Below are 24,245 nucleotides of genomic sequence, written 5' to 3'. Positions count from 1 at the left end.
AGACTCATGATACTCAAACTGACTTCAGAATCTTGAATGCAGCAAGAGAAAACTCATCATGTACAATGAATCCTCAATAAGTTAGAGCTGACTTCTCATCATAAACCAGAGAGTCCAGAAAATAGTAGTATGATATATTCAAAATGCTGAAGGAAAAACAATGTCAACTGAGAATTCTATATCCAGGAAAACCATCACTGATAAAGGAGAAATTGTGACATTTCCAGATAAACAAAAATTAAAATAATTCAGTGTTTGCAGACATGCCATACAAGAGGTACAAAATGAAGTCCTTTAGGCAGAAATGAAAAGATACTAGATAGTAACTCACATGTACATGAAAAATAAAGAGCACCAATAAAAGTAACTCCAAAAATAAACATAACAGACAAAAAAATCTATTTTTATTTTTAACTTTTTTCTCATTTCTAACTTAAAGACAATAGCATAAAAGAATAACTAGAAAATTATGATGTGCTTACATCACGTACAGATGTAATTTATGTAATAACATCACAAAGGAAAGGAGAAGGAACAAAGATATAGTGGAGCAAATTGTGTACACAACTGAAATTAAGTTGGTATTAATCTGAAATCAATTATTTTAAGTTATTAATTAAAAGAGAAATGATAAAAAAAACTCAAAATATAGTAAAAGAAACAAAGGAATTAAAATGGTATAAGAAAATATTTAACAAAAAGCAAGGCAATAATACAGGAACAGAGGAACAAAAAGACGTAATATACACGGAAAACAAATAGCAAAACAGACATAAGCCCTACCTCATCAGTAATTAAACATAAAAATTTTAATGATCTAATCAAAAGCCAGAGCTTGGCAAAACAGATTTAAAAAATACAGTCTACTTATATGTTATCTATAAGCCACAGTTTAGATTCAAACACACAAAATGTTTGCAAGTAAAAGAATGGAAAAAGGCATACCAGGCAAAGAGTAACCAAGAGAGCTGGAGTAGCTATAATAATAAAACAATAATTAAGAGAAGACTGTTACTAGACATGAATAAAGATATTTTATTACACTCAATCAAGGATCAATCCATCAGGAAAATATAGTAATTATGAACATATATGCACCTAACCACATAGCTCCAAAAATAAGGAAAAATGGTGGAAAAAGAGTAAAAAATACTTGAGCAATAATAGTTTTCATAATAGAACAAACAGGCAGAAGATCAACAAGAAAACAGAAGAACCTGAACAACTCTATTAAAACCACTTGGTCTATTAAACACCTACAGAACATCCACACAACAACTGCAGAATATACATTATTCTTAAACGCAAATGGAACATTCTCCAGGATAGATGCTAACATGTAAAACAAGTCTCAACAAACTTAAGAAAACTGAAATCATACAAAGGATGTTCTCTCACAATAAAATGAAATTAAAAATCAACAACAGAATGAAATCTGGGAAATTCACAATTATGTGGATATTAAACAATGAACTCCTAAACAATCAATGGGTAAGAAATCGCAAAGAGACTTAGAGAGTATTTTGAATGAAAATGTAAACAGAACATATAAAACTTTAAAGGATGCAACAAAAACAGTGCTTAGAGAACTGTAGCTGTAATTATCTGTACTAAAAATGAAGATCTCAAATCAATAAGCAAACTATCTACTTTAACAAACTAGAAATAACAAATTAAACCCAAATGAATCAGGAAGAAGAAAATGATAAAGGTTAGAATGGAAATAAATGAAAGAAAAAGGACAGAAAAAAATAAAAGAAAAATCAAGAAAACTAAATTGGGTTCTTTGAAATAATTTAAAAAGGACAAACCTGCTAGACTGATCATGAAAAAAAAAAAGAGAAAAACGTAAATAAATATGATCAGGAAAGAGAGAGAGGATTATTACCAACTTTATAGGAACAAAAAAGTTACAAGGGAATACTGTCAAAAACAGTATTCCAATTACATATCCTAGATGATATGGGCACAAATTCCAAGGAAGACACAAATAACAAAATCTGACACAAGAAGAAAAATCTGAATAGACATATAAAAACAAATTCAATAATTTATAAAATTCTCATAAAAGAAAAACCCATGAATATATTACTTCAATGGTGATACTGTGAAACATTTAAAGAATCAAAACCAATTCTTCACATAATGTTCCAAAAAATATTAAAGGAGGAAATATTTCCCAATGCATTCTATGAGAACAGTACTAGCCTGACACCAAAACGGGCAAAGGTAAAACAAGAAAACTTCAGAGTAAACTGCCTTATGAATGTAGATGCAAAAATCTCCAATGAAACACTAACAAACCAAATCCAGAAACAAATATAAAGGATTATACATCAGGATCAAATGAGATTTATCTCAGTAAAGCAAAGCTGGTTTAAGGTTTGAAAATCAATAAATACAACATATGTAGAAAAAGCATTTGACAAATTTCATGACCATTCATGTCAACCATTCATGATTTTATGATTAAAAAACAAAAAACACCTCAACAAACTGGAAACAGAAGGGAATTTTCAAAACTTGACAAAAGGCATCTACAAAAAATGTACAGTTAAAAAAAAATGTACAGTTACCAATGTAACTAATGGACAAAAAGTAAGTGTATTTTCCCTAAGACCAAGAAGACTGCTCTTCCTAATACTGTGCAGAAGATTTTAGCTTGGGTAATTAGGCAGGAAAAAGGAATAAACATCAATTAGATTGGAAACAAAGAAGTATAATGATCTGTATTCATAGGGAATATAATCATACATAGAAATCCTAAGGAATCCACCAAAAAAAAAAAAAGCCTAATACTCAAAACTACTAGAACAAAAGGAAGCAATTCTAATGAGTTCAGAAAGGTGTGAAGATAGATCAATAGAAAAATAATTTTATTTCCATACTAACGTATGGCAATTGAAATTAAGCAAACAATTATATTTTCAGTATCATGAGAAAGAGTAAATATTTGGAGTAATTTGTTTAAAAGAAATAAAAGACATTTTACACTGACAATTACAAAACAATGCTGAAGAAATTAAAGACCAAATGAATGGAGAGATATACCATGTTAATGGACTGGAATAATTAATAATTAATATGGCAATACTACACAAAGGAGCTACAGATTAAATGTGATTCTTATCAAAATTCCTGATCTTGTTTACAGCAATTGACAAAATGATCCTAAAATTCATATGGAAAATAAGGGTCAAGAACCATGTTGGAGGGTTCATACTTCCATATTTCAAAATTTACTACAAAGCTACAACAATAAAGATTGTATGGTCCAGACATAAGGATGTAGATGAATGAAACAGTAAAGTCTAAAAATAAACTGTTGCATTTAGAATTAATGGGTTTTCAATAAGTGTGTCAAGATAATTTAATAGGAAGTAATTTTTTTCAACAAATAATGCTGGGTATCTGGATTACCCACATGCAAAAGGATAAAGTTGGACCTCTACTTCACACCATATAAAAAAATAAATGCCAAATAGATCACACCTCAAAGTAAGAGCTACAACCTAGGCTAGATAATGGTTTCTTTGTTATGACACCAAAATCAAGTGACAAAAGAGAAAATATATAAATTAGATTTCATCAGTATTAAACACTTCTGTGCCATAAACAATGTCATCATGATAGTATAAAGAAAACATACAGAATGAAAGAAAATACTTGCAAATCACATATCCAGTAAGGCTCTATTATCCAGTTATATAAGGAACTCTCACAACAAAATAGCAAAAAGATATATAGCTCAATTCTAGTGAACAAAGGATTTAATAGACATTTCTTCAAAAAATACAAATGGCCAATCAGCACATGAAAAGTTGTTCAACATGGATACATTAGTCAAAACCATGAGATACGAGATATAGACGACCCTTGAACAATACAGGTTTGAACTATGTGGGTCTATTTATAGGTGGATTTTTTTTTTCAGTAGCAAATACTGCAGTACTACATGATCCGTGGTTGGTTGAATCCACAGATGCGAGACCTTGGATAGGAGGACCCGCCTGTATGGAGGGCTGATGGTAAGTTATACATGGATTTCCCACTGTGAGGAGGATCAGTGCCCCCAACACCCTGTGTTGTTTAAAGATCAACTGTACTTAACATCTACTAGGATGGCTATTATAAAAAATAGAAAATAGTAAGTGAGAATGAAGATAAATTGAAATCCTCATAAATTTCTTGGTACAGACTTTTCTTGTAAAATGGTGCCATTACTTTAGTAGTTTGTCAGTTACTTAAAATATTAAATGTAGAGTTACCATTTTACAAAGCAATTGCAATGCTAAGTAGATACCTTATTCAGCTAAAAAAAAGGGGGGGGGTGAATGAGGTGCTAATATATACTATAATATGGATAAACCACCAAAACATGCTAAGCGAAAGAAGCCAGACAAAAAGGCCACATGTTGTATGACTCCCTTCATATGAATGCCCAGAAAAGACAAATCCATAGAGATAAAAGGTTAGATTAGTGGTTTCCAGGGTTAGCGAAAGGGGAAAATGAAAAATGACTGCTAATGGGTATGGGGCTTCTTTGGGGAGTAATGAAAATGTTGTACAGTAAGATAGTAATGATAGTTGCACAACTCTATGAATATACGAAAAGCCACTGAACTTTAAAAGGGTGACTTTTCTAGTATATGAATTCTATCACAACATAGTCGTTATTTTTCAAAAAAGAAGTCAACTACCTTATTCAGAGTCATAATAACTAGCAGGGTTGTTAAGACAGGTATTCCTACTACAAAGCACTTAAATCTTATTACAAAATTGAGGTAATACTTGTTAGTTATGAACTCATTGACAGATTGCCCCCCAAATAATAGTTACCACTATCATGGCCATGAGGGAAAGTCAAGTATTTGTGCCAGTATCAAACTTCCCAATATGTATAGGCGTAACACATTACATGTAAGCAAAGATTAGAGATAAAAGAATACCACATGGAGATCAGTCTTACCATTGAAATATTTTCATCCACTAAGGACATGTAAGTTTTCTAATGACACCATAAAGTCAAAAGATGATCCCATAATACAGTTGGGCTAAATAATGATCTAGTAGAGAAGTAGCAGGGGTAAGACTGCAAAGAAGTCACTAAAGAACCTCAAAAACAGAAGAAAGGTACCCGATTTGACCACAGGTGGTGAAAAATCTTAGCAGGACATCTATAATACAGAGAGACTGCTGAGCCAACAATGACATTTATTTTTAGTAACAGGAATATATGACAACTCACAACCAACACAAGGCAGTGAAAAACAAAAATTTTCTTAATGGTAGAAAATGTCTAAGACCTACCAAATATATTTCAATCACCTTGGTGATTGTGGTTTAGATTAATACTATTCAACGAATAATGACAGCAAGACAGAAACAGTGACTGCGCACCATGATAAAATTATGGGATACATTTTTGATCACGTAATTAAATCAACACTGGCAGTATAAGAAAGCATGGATCTATGGTTTTATAATACGCCAAGTAACAGGACCTCCAGAACCACTCAGCCACAGCTGGCAGATCCTAATACTTACTCAATGTTTTGCTAAAAGACAAAATTTCAGGCAGTTGACTGGAGGAGTAAAATAAGGCTAAATGGTCAGTACTATTAGAATATACCCAATCTAAATAGCAACATTGAACTAAAAGTAAACAATGAAAAGTTTTGCATCTAAAGTACCACGGTGTGCTGAGCAACCCAGGTGACAATGCTAAAGCATACCTATGTGGAGAAATGGGAATCCTCCTACACTATTGGTGGGAACATAACTTGGTGCAGCTAATACGGAAAACAGTATGGAGATTCCTTAAAAAACTAAAAATAGAGTTACCATATGATCCAGCAATCCCACTCCTGGGCATATATCCAGAAAAATGAAAACTCTAATTCAAAAAGATACATGCACCCCAGTGTTCACAGCAGCACTATTTACAACAGCCAAGACATGGAAGCAAGCTATATGTCCATCAAATGTCCACTGACAGATGACTGGGTAAAGAAGATGTCATACACACACACACACACACACACACACACACACACACACGGAATATTACTCAGCCATAAAAAAGAAGTAATGCCATTTGCAGCAACATGGATGGACCTAGAGATTACCATACTAAGTGAAGTAAGTCAGACAGAGAAGACAAATATCATGATATCAGTTATATGTGATACCTAAAAAATGATAAAAATTAACTTATTTGCAAAAAAGAAATAAATTCACAGATACAGAAAACAAACTTATGGTTACCAAAGGGGAAAGGGGTGGAGAGATAAATTAGGAGTTTGGGATCAGCAGATATATATATAAAACAGATAAACAACAAGGTCCTACTATATAGCACAGGGAACTATATTCAGTATCTTGTAATAACCTGTAATGAAAAAGAATATATATGTATAAATGAATCACTATGTTGTACATCAGAAACTAACACAACATTGTAAATTAACTATACTTCAATATAAATAACTAAATAAATCCCACCACCTAAACAAGTTTTGCCATGGAAAAAACAAAAATTTTGAAACCAAGTGAGACACAGCTCAAAGTACTGTCAAGCAAACAATAGCTGTTGCTAGAGAACACCAGGAAAATTAAACCACCATTCATCACTGCACTATACATATGGATACTGGATAATTTAAAAAACTAATAGTTTGGAAAACAGGGCACAACTACAGCAATAGTATGTTTATACATACTATGCTTTTTGGTACCCATGTCAGATTATCACAGAGCAAGTGCTTATTGGGACAATGTTAGGTATAACAAATTTCAGCTCAAGTTACTGCAACAATAGCACAATAAAAGTATATGAAGTGGGGAGAGCACAGCACAGTGGTAGAGTATGCGCTTAGCAAGCACAAGGTCCTGGGTTCAATCTGCAGTACCTCTATTAGAATGAATGAATGAATAAACTGAATTACCTCCCCTCCAAAAATAAACAAAAACGTATATGAAATAACTATACTTGGAAATTTTGGAAATAGAACATTAAGCCTTTAAAATATACTCCCTCAGACATTTTTCATATACAGAGTAATGTACTCCAGCGAGGTCAACTGGTTTTAAAAGAAACACACGATCGTTAGTACCTGATGTAAAGAAATCATCCATGTATTTTTAATTTGCTAGTGAAATTTTAAAATTGCTAGTGTTAAGCAGAACGACAAAGCTAATAAGTAGGGATATCAAATTAAACCAATTGTACATCAGCACTACACTATACTGCACACAAACACCAATGTCAAACTTCATGTGCCAGCACCTGTAATTGGACAAAGTCAAGAAATGAAACATACACCCTTGAAATTCCTCAAGTGTATTTTTGGCTCACTACACAGTCGTCAGATTATTGTACTCTCTATCAGAACCATATTTGTAATGTAAGCAATGCAATATCATTCAAAAGGGTGACACATTGTGAACTAATTTGGTACTAGTATCTTGGGGGAAAAACATTGTTTGTGTTCACCAGGCAGCAACAAACCTTGAAAGACTTCCTAATAACAGACAAAAATCTCCAGAAACTTGGGTGCAAGACACCTAAAATTACAGGAAAACAGCCACTGTTAATATACATAATAATTATACTGACCTACTTAAAAAATGTCACACACCTCAGCAAATGTGCAGATATAATATAAGAAGGAAAAAAACAGCTTTTATCAAGACTAAAATATGTTTGGCTCTTTAGTACTATCAGATTGTAATGTTACTGAAAGTTTTGTATGATCAAATTTCCGATGAGAGTGATGAACCTAACATATCCAAAATTAACACATGGTTACCATTACGTTTCCTCTTTGTCCACTAAACTATGCAAAATCTAGATGAACTTTTGTTGGAGTTTTGTGAGTGAAAACCTCACTCCTATTACGTTATGGAGGGCCTACAATAATTGGCAAGACTACTACTTTACATATCTCAATAAACAAGAAAATCACACTACAGAATATATATATATATACACACACACACCTACAATAGTTGAGAATCACAATGCCCTCAGGAACCTTACAATGTTATTGTTGTCTTATTATCCCTGGAGTATCGCATGGAGAGTAATAATCCCTGAAGGGAAATAAAGAACCAATACCACTAATACAAGCTGTGGAAAATAAGTACCAGTGAATTTCCACAACCATTGCTTATTGTCCACAGAAATGTACAAAATTTAGAGGTATGCTGTAAATGGATGAATAACATACTAAAGGTACCAGTATTAATTAATTATTAATATCTTTAACAACCAAACCCCACAAATTATTGAACCTTAAAATCCTATTAGAGTACTCTTTACAACTATTTAGATGTCTAATAAAAGACACTCAACAACAATTCTGAAATATATTAGTGATTCAGAATGGTCACTAATGACTCAGAATGGAGTAATCAGATGGTCATGTTACTGAAATTTAGACAGCCATTTCTGATATGTTTTGATTTCCCAAAGGGCGTCACCAGGCTGCAGGGTAGACAAATGAGGTACGACACAAAAGCTATCACAATAGTTACCTTGTGTCCACAAGATGGCGCCAAATTTCCACCAATATCAATATTTGATTCCATTTAACAGAGGGTATTAAACTGCACTGCTGATGACACTAATTGCCTACATTCACGTGATTATCAAACCATCTAAAGTTCCAAATGGTAATGATGCATGTACGAATTGGGTACAATTTCAGATTAGCTCCAACATGTCTACAGTTAGTGACAAATCTGGAAATAATATATTGCAACCTATGAAAACCACACTATTACCATAGATTTAACAGGCAGTAGAATTAATAATGAAACAATGGCCATAGACTATTGGAGCCAAGGGAATGACACATATATTTAGGACTAAATTTATCTATATATTCTTTGGCCTGTTAAAGGTCCTTCAGAACCAAACTTGGAATGTGAACTCATCACCTGCTAAACAGTGATAAAGTGTAGGGTAAATTTAGTACAAAACGTCACCTAACTCTGAAACAATGCCAAATCTGAAATTTAGAAATAAGCCTGGATAAACACTTGCTATCAATACCTGGGAGAAGGAAGTGTTGTAAAATTACTTGCAAATGATAATGCTAATAAATCAAATATGTTTATAAAATGCTTAACATAAAAGACCAATAGCATATATATCACATATATTTAATGTAAAAATGTTTCCCCACCAAATGCTTTTACTACTGACATGCTGGTTTCCAACACTGGTCTTTTTGTCCAAAATACCACCAAATTTAAGACTTGTTAAAGACATGAAGGGCAGTGGGATCCCATTTAACATCGCCAAATATTCAGACAAAAATGACCTCCCCCAAGAGTATACAGACACCTAAAAATACCTAGCAAATTTTCTTTAAAAAGCCTTATTGTACTGTCCTTATTGTTCCTTGCATTGAATCAAGGAACCCTAGTGAAACGCAACTAGAAGACACCCTGAGACACTGGCATGTAATGTCACCTCTAAAAGGGCAACAAGAGTTGGACAAATAGGGAGCTCCATACATTCGTACTGTTATTTGCAAACCTCTAGGCAGTGTCAACAGATAAAAGGTAGCTGACTGAAGTTACAGTTATATGACAGTAACACGACAATGTGAAGACACAAATATGGAAAAGCACAGCTATCCATGCTTGCAATGTTATCCACCACAAAGTGCCTGATTACAAGATCAAATTTCCCACAGAAAATTGGTATCCGATAGCGAACAGCTACATCATTGCACTACAAATTTCAATCAGCGGCTCAGTATTTCAAAAATGGGTACCAAACCTGTGACCTTACTGAACAACTTGATCAAATTCCCTATTTTCATGAGATGGAAATAGCCAAACTAGGTAAATCAACACTGCACCTAAAAACAGTATGACTGGTTTATCATACACTTAAGCATGAATATACAGTTCCTAGAATCAAAGGACCTTAAGATACAATTTTTTTTATTAAAGTGTAGTTGATTAACAATGTTAGTTTCAGGTGTACAGCAAAGCTATATATATACATACACACATATATATTTTCAGATCATTAAGCTGAAATGGAAAAGAATCTGAGATCGTCACTCTTGAAGCTGATCATATCTTCTTCACAGATTGTAGCACAGGGATGCTCAAAGGTAAATTTCAAAACAACATTTAACAACTCGAAAGGAACACATTTCTCTATTTCAATGTTTTTTAATAAGCAGCAAAATTTTACTAAAATTTTCCTAGATCTTAACTTTGAAACAGAGTGCTTTGTACCAGAGATTTCCAAAGGATAAGGCCATGCAATTATATTTGATTTTCTTGCTCATTTGTCCACAGAGAAACTACATGCATGGCAAGATTTGCTGAGTTTAGCTGCCAATTGGGTGTTAAATCCCATCTGAAGAATCAATTAAACTAGAAAAATAGAGTAGTACCATGTCTAAGATGTTTATCCTTAGGACAGCAATTCTCCAGCAGTGGCTGTCTATAATGCAACAAAGTAGTGTCTACAGGAGAATACTTAGGAGGAAGAGATGGACAACTAGAAAAGGAATTAGGCATCAACTCTCTTTCAAAAAAAAAACCAAAATATTTTAAAAGCATTTCTCAAAAAATTGCTAAGAAAGCTCAGCTGCACTACCAACGTAGGGAATTGTCTCTACAACATTAACTTAATGAAAACTCAAGTAACATGCCCCAGGCAGTAGAATGCTTGAAACAAATACTAACGGCTAGTATTTATAGATTACCTAGGAAAATACAACCCAGCCCATGAGGAGATAAAGTTGAGAACCACAGTGTTCAGAAGAATCCCAACTAGCTAAGACAAAAAGCTCTAGCTAGCACTATAGAACAGCTTCTCCTCCATCTGCAGAAAAAATGCCCTTAAAGCCAACAGGTGGAGACTCTTATTGCCAACATGATTCCCAGAGTAAGGGCACTACTGACAAAATTACATTAGAATCTTTCCAGATAGCAAATATGTTGAAGATAGGCACTATTACTAACTAGGCATTAAAGAATTTCACCACCTAAAGGATGGCTGCATATTTGTTGACCACGACAGCAAACTCTCATCTGAAGTTTTGCCTCCTAGTTCACTTTCAGGGACACTCTGACCAATGCTGCCATTAGGCAATTCTGAGTTCTTCTTTGTATTGGGGTGCATAATGGGAGGCACTTCACAATATGAGTTCCTAGAAAGGGCCTCTGAATGGATGGGGTCTAGGACAGACGGTAAGGAGATCGATGTGTTTCTAGTTCACATGCTGTAGTGCAAGCAAGGTAGGGAGGGAGCAACGAAAGTGAACTAACCTTAACTTCCAACGATGAGAAATCTTCTGTGCCACTGCACAGGACTCCTTCAAATCACTGAAACAGCCGGGAAGTAGGGAAGTGTATTCATGAATCCCACCCACACTCCAAGGACACAGTAAAAAATATTTATTCCCCTCTTCTTATGGAAAAGCCCGCCCAGTTTGTAGTTCCCACATGCACGAAACCAGAGGCTTTTCACTTTAAAATGCCCTTTTTTTGTGTGCTGGAGTCTAAAACTGACAATTCTGGATCTGATTTTATTCCTATCTCTCCCAGTATGTCACTTTTAAAGCTTAACATAAACCAAATCTTTCCTCTTTTGACTGCTTAATACACGGTTGGTGGTGAGATGTGAACCAAGAAGCGCAAAGGAAGCTTAAAAACTAGCACAGAAAGCACCTCATCCAAAGGATGATAATTCAGTACATAGTAATAAATGCATTGTGCAGTGGCCATTTTGGCTGGTTGCAACCAACGATTGCCTATATCAATGTCTGGGCATCACAAAGCTCTATGGGCTAAGTATACCCCAAACAAAAGGCATCAGGCTCATTCCTCCTCCCGATCAAAGCAGCGGTAATCTTTGTTCTTTTCATTGCAAATTGTCCTGGATTATTCTTGAGGTCAATGCCTGTAACCATCCTTCTAGTTAAAAACCATCTCACTATATCCTTTGCCACCTGCTCTGATCCTAACATAAGGCATGGGATTTCTTCAATCTTTTATTCTGGAGTCTTCTCCAAGACTTCCTAACTCTAGAGTACGTGTTGAACTATGGCACTTAGTTAAAAGGCAGTAGGGCAGCGAGTCCCTGAGGTGAAAACCAAGAGTTCAGCATAGCAGCATCTGTCTGGACAGCCTTCTGGCCCTGAGAAGCAGAAGCTAGTGAAAAGTACAGGTAAGCTAAAGACATCCCATCCCAAAGAAGAGCTGGAATTTCACCAATACATATGACTGGATATCCCTTAGGGGACTCAGGACCTTGTCTACATGGTGTACTATTTCCTGGGGGACAAATGTTGAGGATTGGATTCCCACAGTCCTGTAGAGCAATTCTCATCTTGTCTGAAGAATACTCGCTTCCCATGTTAAGTAAACATAGTTCCAGTAGCAACTAAAACTTCAGTAGGTTAACTTCTCTTAATCTTATCATCAAGTGTAAAAAAAAACATGGAAACAAAGAAGTTCTTCTAGTCAAGTTACTGAAGCAGATGGCCTACAGTCTAATTTCTGTAGTTATATATTTGTTCCTTAAATATCCTATACTTACCAGACAGTAAGATTCTTTCAGGCATGTTGAAATACACAAAAAATATTTAAGACCTTACACACTCAATTACCCATCATAGTCCCCTGCTCCTCTCCCATTAACCTGGGAAAGTCTAACGATGCCAAATGAGCCCCTATCCTACTACCCTGCTCCTTAGATCTAGACAACTCCCAGATTCTGCCTCAAGCTACCTTATGGTTTAGTGTGAGGGGACATTAGGCATCCAGCAGCAGGGTAAATTAAATGATTACAGTTCCTGATATCTGGCATTCCTTGGGGGCCAGAGTGAAATAAGTGACTTCCAAGACAGACTCAACTAATTCATAGACACTGTGAAATGAGGTATCACTAGTGATATGATACAAGGCTAAAGATTAATGGAGGAAACCTACAAAGGGCTCCTAAATCATCCTGCTCACCCTCTTAGTAGGTCAGCTCAAAATTCCTGATGTCATGAACCCTCATTTGCCAAGCTATTACTAAACTAGAGCAGAGTCACCTGGGGTTTAAGCCTCACAGGGACACAAGGCACAGAGAATAAACCAGAGTCTAAAACCAGAAGCCTTCAACAAGTAAGCCCACCATACACAACCAGCATTTAAAAGGTAAAAGGAGAAGTCTTAAAATAAGACAGGTGAAAGGAGGGATATAGGCACCAAGGATCACATAATTCATTCTTCAATGATTCCAGAAAGCCCTTCAGTTGTCTAGCTCTAGACATAGACCCCCAAAAAGCCAGTGCACAGAAGCATCTTGTATCACATCACAAGCTACAGCTGAGTCACTGATGCTCCTGAGATCCCAGGAGACCATGATGCCCAGAGATCATGATCCCTTCCCCCAACATATTTATATTCCAAAAGAAGGATAAATGACCCTACACACTCACCCTCATCTGCTCTGCTAAGCATTTTATGAGGATTTATTTATTGTATAAGCCTGCTAGCTTTTCCAGGCAGGTGGTTAAACTCTGAATACGAAGGACTAAAGAAGGTGGAAGCAAGAAGGAAGTTTGTTTTTTTTTTAAAGAGTATTAGACTCAAAATGATGACAGGTGGCAAGAATGATAGCTGCACATGCTAGGGGAAGGGAAATAAAACAGGAATATATGAGGGGCCTTGCATGTAGAGGTTAAGAGTGTAGACCCTGCATTATGATCATCTGAGTACAAATCCCTGCTTTGTAGATGACTTGCTATGTGACCTTTGACAAGTCACTGTGTAAGCTGCAATTTCCCCATCTATAAAATGTAGATAATACTATTCATAGCACCTAAAGGAAAGGGTTATTGTCAGTATTAAATGCTTTAATATATGAACAGTGCCTGACACACAGTAATTATCCAATAAATGTTAGTTGCTTCTGAATCTGGGGTCCAGTAATCTGGGTCTATCTTTCACTCTGCTTTGCTATTTCAGCCCTGATGCAGGGATGCTATTCTTACTAGGGTCAAGCTGCCAAGTAAAAACTATGCCTGGTCTAAGGACTTGTGCACATTACAAGTGAAGTGACTCACACGTATGTGAATTAAATGCATTTAACTTCAACCTAAAAAAACTTGAGAGTTAGAAATTCAGAAACTTCAAGACCAAGTCAAGGCTAAGAGCCAACAAATAGAAAGAAAGCTTCTGAATCCCAAAGGAGTCCTTGGAAAAGGAGTAAAGTCTGATTTTCAAAAAGTCAACACTGGAGACACAGGTCTGACACCCAAAGTCCATCCTCCTCCTACCCTGTTGAAGAAGGTCTCTGTCAAGGCAGTGAGCACTAGTAGCCCCAATCACTGCCACAGAAGGATCTTTGAAGAACAGACAGTTCTCCCTCTGTTCACAGCCGTTTTCTTTCCTATTAAAAAAAAAAAAAAAAAACTTATTTAGAAAAAATTATCCTGTTGGAAAGGCTAACTGCACTTCAGTTGAATTGAATGTTTAACTGCTGAGGAAGCACATGTATCCCTGACAGAAGAATATAAAGTGCATATGGATCATCTGTTGCTAAGCAAATACTGGGAAATTGTCATATGTGTGAAAGTTAGCCATGCTTCTCTTCCTTTAATAAATGTGAGTTAACTGAATCCCAAACAATTCAAAGCTTTCCTTTGGAATGTAAAATGCCACAAACTGAGCCTTCAATTTCAAACTGTAACTTAAAAGCATTCTGATCTTGTTAAAGTTTTTTTCTAATTCACACTTTGATTATCTGCACAATATATATTATATTAACACCAATTATAATTTGCTTATCAGACGATGGCGGGGCAGAGAAAATCCACAAAGCCCATGGTAGGTAATAATAGGAACACAGAGATACTCAGTTTGGGCACAGTAAAGCTATGTTGTTAATGGGTTTTCTTTAAAATCAACCAACTGGACTATGCACTATAGTTTATAACTTCTATTGTAGTTTAAAGAAATAAAGCTTTCTCCCTCTGACAGAAAGCCTTCTTCCTAGCAACATTACAGACAATGGAATGGAATGATTCCTCACCTGACTTAACTTCACAATACTCAGTGGACGAGACAGAAAGTCAAAGAGAAGCTGAAGACGTGAAGGTAGAAAGGCAAGTTTCCAAAGCTGAAACTGGAAAGAAATATCTGGGCAGAACAGTTGCCTTGATGGCAGGTTGGCTCCCAGGAATCTCTGTCCTGGTAGCCAGGTAAAGGAACTGAAAGGCAGTTCTCTACTTGGGAAGTCAATAGAGTACTTTGGAACAGGTCTTACTCTAAAGTGCTTCCAGGGAGTGTAGTTAAGTTGCAAAAACATGTGCATAATAAGGCTGTTAAGATGGAGCCATCACAAGAGAAAATAGCAGTGAGGTCAAGGGTAATTAGGAAAGTCCAAAGATAACACTGTAGTATCCTGGGGCAATTAAGAGCTTAGGCTCTTCCATCATAAGACATGGGTTCAAAAACAGAGTTCTCAATTTACTGTCTGGCCATTCTTGGCTGAGTTTTGAACTTCTCTTGGTTTGATAACCTGCCTTTGAAATATAATAAAAACAATACTAACATCAGAGTTGGTAAGATTATTAAGTACATAAGTATATAAATAGAAGCAATTAGAACAATTCTAGGCTTGGCTATCTCTACAATGAACCAATCTTGGGAGGAAACAGCCTTTTTACTAAAGGTCATTTCTGTATGATTCATTTTGTCTGCCATATTTGAAAACCAGATGTGGAGATTAAGGGTCATATCCAGGTGTTCTAATATTAGAAGGCACCCCAGTTAATCCTAACACACCTATCCTATAAACATTTCAGATTGTATCTACTTTGCTGGTCCAGCATTTAAACTTAAAAATAGAAAAAAAAAAAAGGCAAATCTTAAAAGAGATCCTGATCCTCCTAGGAATAGTTATCACTGGACATTGAAAAGGACGTCATTTTTACCTCCAACCAAAGTATCATTGATAAAGATAATGAGAGAGCCTACAGAACAGAGACTCTAGGGCAAAACTGCTTGACTCACTCTGTGACATTTGGGGATCAATGTTACTGAGTATTACTGACCTCAATTACCTTAGCTGAAAAAATAAGGGATAATATTAGAACTTACTTCCTGACCATTAAAACTGAGTCAATGCACACACAGAACAGTGTGTAATACTCACTATGTGCTCAGTTAATGTGAACTATAGTTATTAAAAGACTATTAAGAAAGAAAAAGGATATTGTATAAAACAGACTGCTGTCTGGAATAGAACAAATAAGTAAGATATAATTAAGAGGTATTTAAATGAGAATAAATTGTTATATTTGGTAAAAAATGCTAGGGAAACAGACTAAAAGGGTAAAATAATCTTGCAACCATTAAAAGTGTTATCAGTTAGTGAAAGTGAAAGGAACAGAGCTTTCTCATAATATAGGACTGAAATAGGAAGGCAACGAATGATGGATAACAGCAGGACACTGGATGATTGTTTGTCACAGGTGAGACTGAATTAAATATGAAAGGATATAGGGATATACAGACAACATCTGTTTCTTGAATGTGGGTCTAACTACTTTACATTTGATTTTGTTCCCATCAGCTAATCAAGAAGTCTGTTCGCACAGAAAAATAATAATTGGGTCTCTAACAAGTTTATAATATAAGAAATCATCAGGGACATACGCACACAAAGATGTTTCCATAACTATGTTAACTGTAGTGATATGTTCAAATTTTATTTTTTAAAAAATAATTCTAAAGTATAAAAAAGGGGTAAATGTTATCTTAAAAAAATCATGATCTCCCCCCAAAAAAATAAAAATCACAATCCAAATGAGATTAGTTTGCATTCATATTTAAAGACAGGAAAATGTTCTTGTTAACTTAAGAGCCAACCCAAAACATTATCAATATACATACACATACTAGAAAGAAATGTACCAAAAATCTGAGTGGTTCTGCATATTCTTTAACTGTGTTATACTTTTTAATTTCATTTTTTAAAAGGGAATCCCTAGGCCTTTTATAATTTTTTTATACATTATGTAATGGAAGAAAGAAAATAATTCTTTGAGTGACAGATACAGATTGGAACTTATTCCTCCCTGAAGAAATTGACCGAAAGTCCTCAGAAAATATGAAGGGAATAGGAAAGAACAAATGTTTAGGAAACAAATAACAATTCTACACAACATACTGACCTATATTAAAAATTATAGCTAAAAGAAAAATATTTCTTAAATCACTTAAAACTATTTACCCAATTAGTGTTATGGTTTAATTTTAATCAAGGAAAATAGACAGTTATGCCAAAGATATCTCATCTAGAATAAGAAAATATTTTTGTTAATTTTTGGATAGCCTGTGCTAATATGGATGCCTCAAACTTCCAACAGACTGAAGTTTTATCTTAATACTACAGAGACAATTTCAAGAGTTTTATTGCAAGAGTTAAATAATTCTCTATTGTATATTTTACTATGACCAATTTAATTAGCTTAATAAAATGCAGAAACAATTAACCATAAACATCACATGTGTTGTACAGCAGTGCTATCCATTAGATAGCAGACCAACAAAAGGTAGTTTATAAATAAAGTGGGTATATAAACAAATATATACTAATATATGTGGTATAAAAAATGTTGCATATAAACAAACTGGATAAACAAAGTGTGATACATGTATATATACATACACAATGAAATATCATTGGTCATAAAAATTAGTTCTGGTACATGCAACACTGATGAACCCTGAAAATATGCTAAGTAAAAGAAACCATATACAAAGGGACAAATATTGTATTCCTCCAATTAGATGAGGTACCTGTAACAGGCAAATTCACAGAGACTGAAAGATTAGAGGTTACTAGGGACTGAGGAAAGAGGGACTATAACAAATGTACCACAGTAATATAAAATGTTAACATAGGGGAACCTGAGTGTGAGGTATATGAGAACTCTTTGTAATTTCTATATAAACTGAAAACTGTTCTAAAAATGAAAAGTTTATTTAAAAAATAATGAAAAGAATGATGACATCCACCTCCCCACAAATCTGACTCTATAAATAGGTTATTACAGATTTTGATCTTTCTGTGTGCTAAAAACTAGACTTAATACAAATTCAATAAAGGAAACTGAATTAGGTTTATAATATCCTTGTTGAGACCCCTGGTGTGCAAGGAAAATTTTGGGAAGTCTGTTTTGTTATATTGCAAAAATACAGGTTAAACAACCTATAGTCTTGTATATTTTGAAGAAAATTACTTAAGCAACTATAAAGTGGTTAAATAAGAACACTGTGGTATATATTAAAACACTTCTGGACGGGCAATTGGGAGGAACTTTAATAAAAACTGTTCATATTTTTACCAACTTTTACAAGGATACCATCATATAGAATCACATAGGAATACTCATATATATCATGTTTTCACTGCACCACTATTTGTCAGAAACAATCAAAAAGCTTTAAGGTAAACTGTGGTATGTTAAATATATGGTATGCTATTTTCATTTCAAACTAAGAGCCAAGCAGTCTGATGTGTAGTCCCGAGTCACATGTTAAATGCCAAAATTGATGATTTTTAGAACATAAAATTGAATGACCTGTGTATGACAAGGGGTCCTGCTTAAGCAATGCAAAGACTCATGGCAAGGCAGAGGACTCTATGAAGATGACAGTGATGAAACATTCCATAAAAATTACTTTGATAAGACTACCTCAACCGAAAACACAAGCAATGTATAGCAACAGGCATGCAAGAAAGCACAGATCATGAAACACTGTGATACTGTTTCTGCTTTATCTCTTCTGTTATGTTACATGCACTCTGATTAAAATCACCTGCATGTTAATTTTAACATGTAAATTTTCCTGTTATAAAGTCTATGTATGTATAGACCATATGACATTGTTTAGTATATCTGGCATAAAAAAATGTGTAATAGCAGCTGGGAAAAACAAAAACCCTGGGTAGAATTGACACAAAATAGAATAATGAAAAAATTCAAGATGGGGACTACTATAGTAAATTGTGGAAAGTCAAGAGCCATGATGAACAGTCACTGACACAAATATTATTATGCAGAACTAAGAAATTTAGGGTATATGGAATGATATCACATAAATGAATCTAAATATGGACAGGCAGGAAGTGGGCACAGCAAATAACATTTAGAATACTTACATAATCAAAATAATTCTTTTGTCACATAAAAGATAGTTAATGGACTCACAAAGCAGTGAGTCCAGAAGCAGATCCAAATAAATTATGAGAATTTAGTATTTGACAGATGTAATTTTTAAGTGAGTGAGCAAAAGATGGATTTTCAATAGTCTTGGATAACTGGCTAGCACTTTAAAATAGAATGTGAGATCATTATACGACTACTAACATCAAAATAAGACCCAAATGGATCAATGATTTGGGTTAAATGATAAAAATCCTAAAAAGAAGTTTAACTTAGCTTCTCATGTGATGGTTTTTTTTTTTTTCCTTTAACCTACCATGTGGTAAATTATATTCAGATAACAACAGATTTCCTAAAATTGAACTTTCCCTGTATGGCCGTCATAAACACTACTTGTTTGTGGACTAGTCATGAATTATTCCTGGATTCTTCTCACCAAGTTTATATTTAGACTATTTGCTTGTACAGTTGACCCTCGAACAACACTAGGGTTAGGGGCACCGACTCCACACACAGTGAAAAATCCACGCACAAATTATAGTCAGCCCTCCACACCTGGGGTTCTGCATTAATGGATTCAACCAAGGGACCGTGTAGTATTATAACATGTATATATCGAAAAAATGAATACTTGTGTGTAAGTGGGACCTGGCAGCTCAAACCTCTGTTGTTCAAGGGTCAACTGTGTATCACTATCAAGAGATTGGTCTACAGATTTATCTGTTTTTACCAGGCTATTGTGTCTAAAATATGCTGACTTTATAACAAGACTATCAACTTATACATGCAGAGACTGTCTCTGAAAGGTTACACATAAAATTAGTAACAGTATTTGTATATGGGAAGAAGGAAGATTGAGGACTAGGAAACCAGGGGTGGAAAGGAAACTTAACTATATCAACTTTAGTACAAATTGAACTATTTACTATTTGCATATATTGTTTTTTGAAAAAAACTACTATAATCTGTGAGCGACAGTAAAACTGGGACACTTTCAAAGGGCAATCTAGCAACTTAATAAGTCAAATTACTAAAATGTGCATACTCTCTTACTCATAAATTATCATATAGAATTACTAGTTCAAGTACCCAAAATAACTGTACAAGATACACAAAAATATAAATGAATGTGTAACACATTGTTTGCATTTAGGGGATGACACATATGGTACTGTATACATCCATTATATTAGTACTGTATTATAGCCATATGAATGTTTAGTCAACATTTACTGAGCACCTACTAAGTGCCAGGCAGTTTTAAGAGATGGAATCATAGCATCTTAAAAGCACAAAAATCCTTGGTCTACAAAGGCACAAATCCTCATACATATCAGCAAAGAGCTTACACAGCAGCAGCAGCAGCAACCGAATTGCCACTAGGCTACCAATCAACCAGGGGTTATAGGAAAATACACCAATGCAAGGTGGCAGGCCACCTGACATTATTCCAACCAAACCTGAGTCCTAAGTGTTAATGCTTAGCAGACTCCTACAAATTCTAAATATACCTTTGAGCTCCATGACTCTGGTAGAAGTTCATTGATTTTAAGAGGTTCATACAACCTGTTGAAAGTAGGTATGTCTATATCCTACATTATAATGTAATTTCAGACCCAGGGTGCAATGCTTATATAATACATGCCAATTGTTCAATCCCAGGTACTGACAGACATATCATGTAATCTCTTAACTAGAAAATAATCAGGCCAAATGTACCAAATACCAATTATATCAGTCACTAAAATTACTACAAGATATACTGACCCCTTGGGACCACTGTATTTGATCTAATATCAGAGGGAACATTCTGGGTCAAAGGAACCACCCAAGTAGAACCTAAGTCAGACACTTAACATTACTTCAACAGATTTTTAAGTTTCTACAAAGTGAAAATAAACTAGAAATTATGCCAGGCTGTCAAGGTATCATGATTCCATGAGAAAGGAATGGATGATGATCAACAATTTAATATGAAATAAAAATGGACAAATTTTTATCTAGTGGCATCATGAAAAAGACTACATTTATGACTGATGATTCTTGACCAAGAATTAAAATAATCTTAGCAAGAACTAAATGGACAAAAGCAGGTCCCTTGGAACCTCTATTAATTGGAATTTAAACTCCCAAAATATTATTTGGTGTAAATACATACACACACACACACACACACACGGTGGTAAGTCCACTGTAACAATATCAAAAGTTCTTCAGGGAACAAGATCTATCGATGTTAGCTGGGTTACTTGGCCCTTAAGAGGGGTTCTGCCTTAGGTACCACTATGGTGATTAAATTCCCCTGAGATCCAATATTGCAAAGTTCTCCTCTCCCTTACTATCTTGGCTTCATATCACCCATACTGTTAGTTAACTTTCTTTCAAGTACCCTGTGCTTAACTCTATTATACTTCCCCTAGCTTATTGATCTCCCTGAGAAAACCTAGAAAATTTTGCATGTATAACTATATGTACAGTATCCATGGTACAGGAAGCATTTAATGTACACAAGTTGAATAAAAAGCTAATCAAAAGGAATAAATGAGTGAGCATAGCTACAGTTATTTTAAAAAAGAAAACCTCTTATTAAAACTTAAAGACCAGTATGTAAAAGAAATCAACAGATCAGTGAACACAATACACCTCAGAAATATACATAAACATATGAAACATTACAGTAAAAATTAAAGGTGTATCTTGTCACCAGAACCTTCCAAACATATCAATTCTGCTACCCTCCCCCCAAAAAATGATATATAGAAAATACTTGCTCTCATTCCTGGTTACACATGCCCTGTTCCCCCAGCACCTATAGGTAACCACTTTTATACAATCTCAGTGTTATCTTTTTTAACATAAGTGAACATGTACATTACACTTTTTTACTTAATGATATATTATTGCAGAGACTGCTTCCTCATGCATTTTTACAGCAACCTAGTATTCCATTGTGTGATGTACCAGTTTATCCAGTCCAACACTGATGGGCCCCTGGGATGCTTCTAAACTTTGCTATTGTAAAAGTCAGCAGTGTTACATATGCAATTTGTTTCACATGTGCAGATATATAGGATCATTAGATCAAAGAATAAAGGCACGTATAATTTTGATAAATATCTCCAAAGTGCCCTCCATAAGTATTACACTATTTTATACTCTTAACAAGTATTCTATAAATGCTGGTTTTCCCACAGTCCTTCAGAAAGAGTTCTCAAATATTAACTTTCTGTAGTTTTATTTTGCATTTCTCTTATAAAATGAGCTTGAGCATTCTTTCATAGGTTTAATGTCATTTGTTTTTCTGTGAACTGTCTCTATCTGTGCCCATGGCTCATTTTAAACTATGGTCTTTTGACTTTATTTAGAAGCTTTTTATATATTAATGGAGATTAGCACTATGTAATATACATTGCAAATATTTCCCCAAATTTCTCATTTTCTTTTGACTTCATTTACAGTCCTTTTGACATGAAGTATTTTATGTAGCTACATTTATGAATCTTATTTTCTGGCTTCTATGTTTGAAGACAGAAAGATAAGTGTGTGTTTACAGATCAGTGAGCAAAGAATGGATTAACAAATGGAATAATCAAACAACTGGGAGAGAGAAAAAAGTAAATCCTTTTCATTTAAAAAAAGATTAATTAAGGATTTAAAGATTTTGTCAGAATAAGAAAAAAATACATAAGCAAATATATTGATTTAGTCTTGAGATTTAGAATTCCTTTCTAAAAGTAAATCCAAAGCCAAACATTCAAAAAAAATACAAAGTCAAATTTTACATCATGACATTTTCCAATCTTTTATATTAAGAATTTTGCTTTTGATATTAGGAAAAGGACTGATACCCTTAATATCCCTAATAATTTAAGCAATCTTTAAAGAAACATTTTAATGTCTAAAATAACTACTAAGGGAAATGTGTCTGCCTTCTAATAAATGACTCAGAAGACTACTACTCTTAATCCCCAACCCCTAGCTGATAAGCATAGGAAAGAGCCAGTCAGGATGACAGGCTGACAATTCATAAGCACTCTAATTCAAAAAGATACACGCACCCCAATGTTCATAGCAGCACTATTTACAATAGCCACAACATGGAAGCAGCCTAAATGTCCAATGACAGATGACTGGATAAAGATGTGGTATATATAATATACAATGGAATACTACTCAGCCATAAAAAAGAATAAAATAATGCCATTTGCAGCAATATGGATGGACCTAGAGATCATCACTCTAAGTAAAGCAAGCCAGAAAGAGAAAGAAAATTCCATATGGTATCACTTATATGTGGAATCTAAAAAAAAAGACAAATGAACTTATTTACAAAACAGAAACAGATTCACAGACATAGAAAACAAACTTATGGTTACCAGAGGAAAAGGGGAGGGTGGAGGGATAAATTGGGAGTTTGGGATTTGCAGATAATAACTACTATATACAAAATAGTTAAACAACAAGGTCCTACTGTATAGCACAGGTAACTATATTCAGTATCTTGTAATAGCCTATAATGAAAAAGAATATATATGTATAACTGAATCACTATGCTGTACACCAGAAATTAACACAACATTGTAAACCAACTATACTTCAATTTAAAAATAAACATAACCAAGTGAGAACTAGAACTGGATCTCTAAGGATTCATGAGAAAGCACAAGCTCTAATGCAGAGGACACAGAAGGTCAAAGGAGAGAGCAAAACATTCAGAGGTAAGGTAATGATAGAGCAGGAATGTAGAGCAAACATGGCCAAAAAAAAAAAAAAAAAAAAAACCAACCACAGAGAATTTCTATGGATTCCTCCATTTCCTGGTGGCATTCTAGTTCCCATTCCAGAGAGGAATAGCCACTCACCAGTTCCTTTGGTGGGTTCCCAGTAAAATCTCCCTTACTGCTCACTATCCCCTGTAGTCTTGCAAACTATGATCCCCTCATTGGTTCTATCATTTGTGTTCCTCATAACAAAAACTTTACAAAACTAGAGATAAAATATAAAAATGTATAATATAATATTTCTGGTCTTTACCCCTGC

At 34.5% G+C, this 24,245-nt stretch overlaps 1 long non-coding RNA gene across 1 annotated transcript in view; it reads right to left on the bottom strand.

The window, feature by feature from the left end:
• The window catches only part of LOC105090684 (uncharacterized), a 64,652-nt gene that overhangs the window by 12,007 nt on the left and 28,400 nt on the right, over positions 1–24,245 (bottom strand). Inside the window, exon 7 of the long non-coding RNA XR_010379470.1 lies at positions 14,307–14,419. This is a non-coding gene — a long non-coding RNA (uncharacterized LOC105090684). The remainder of the gene's footprint in view (positions 1–14,306; positions 14,420–24,245) is intronic.

The sequence above is a fragment of the Camelus dromedarius genome, chromosome X (genome assembly GCF_036321535.1).
Source record: "Camelus dromedarius isolate mCamDro1 chromosome X, mCamDro1.pat, whole genome shotgun sequence".
NCBI classification, from domain to species: Eukaryota; Metazoa; Chordata; class Mammalia; order Artiodactyla; family Camelidae; genus Camelus; species Camelus dromedarius.
The sequence above is the reverse complement of the archived record's forward strand: the minus strand, read 5'-3'. Positions and strand labels throughout refer to the sequence as shown.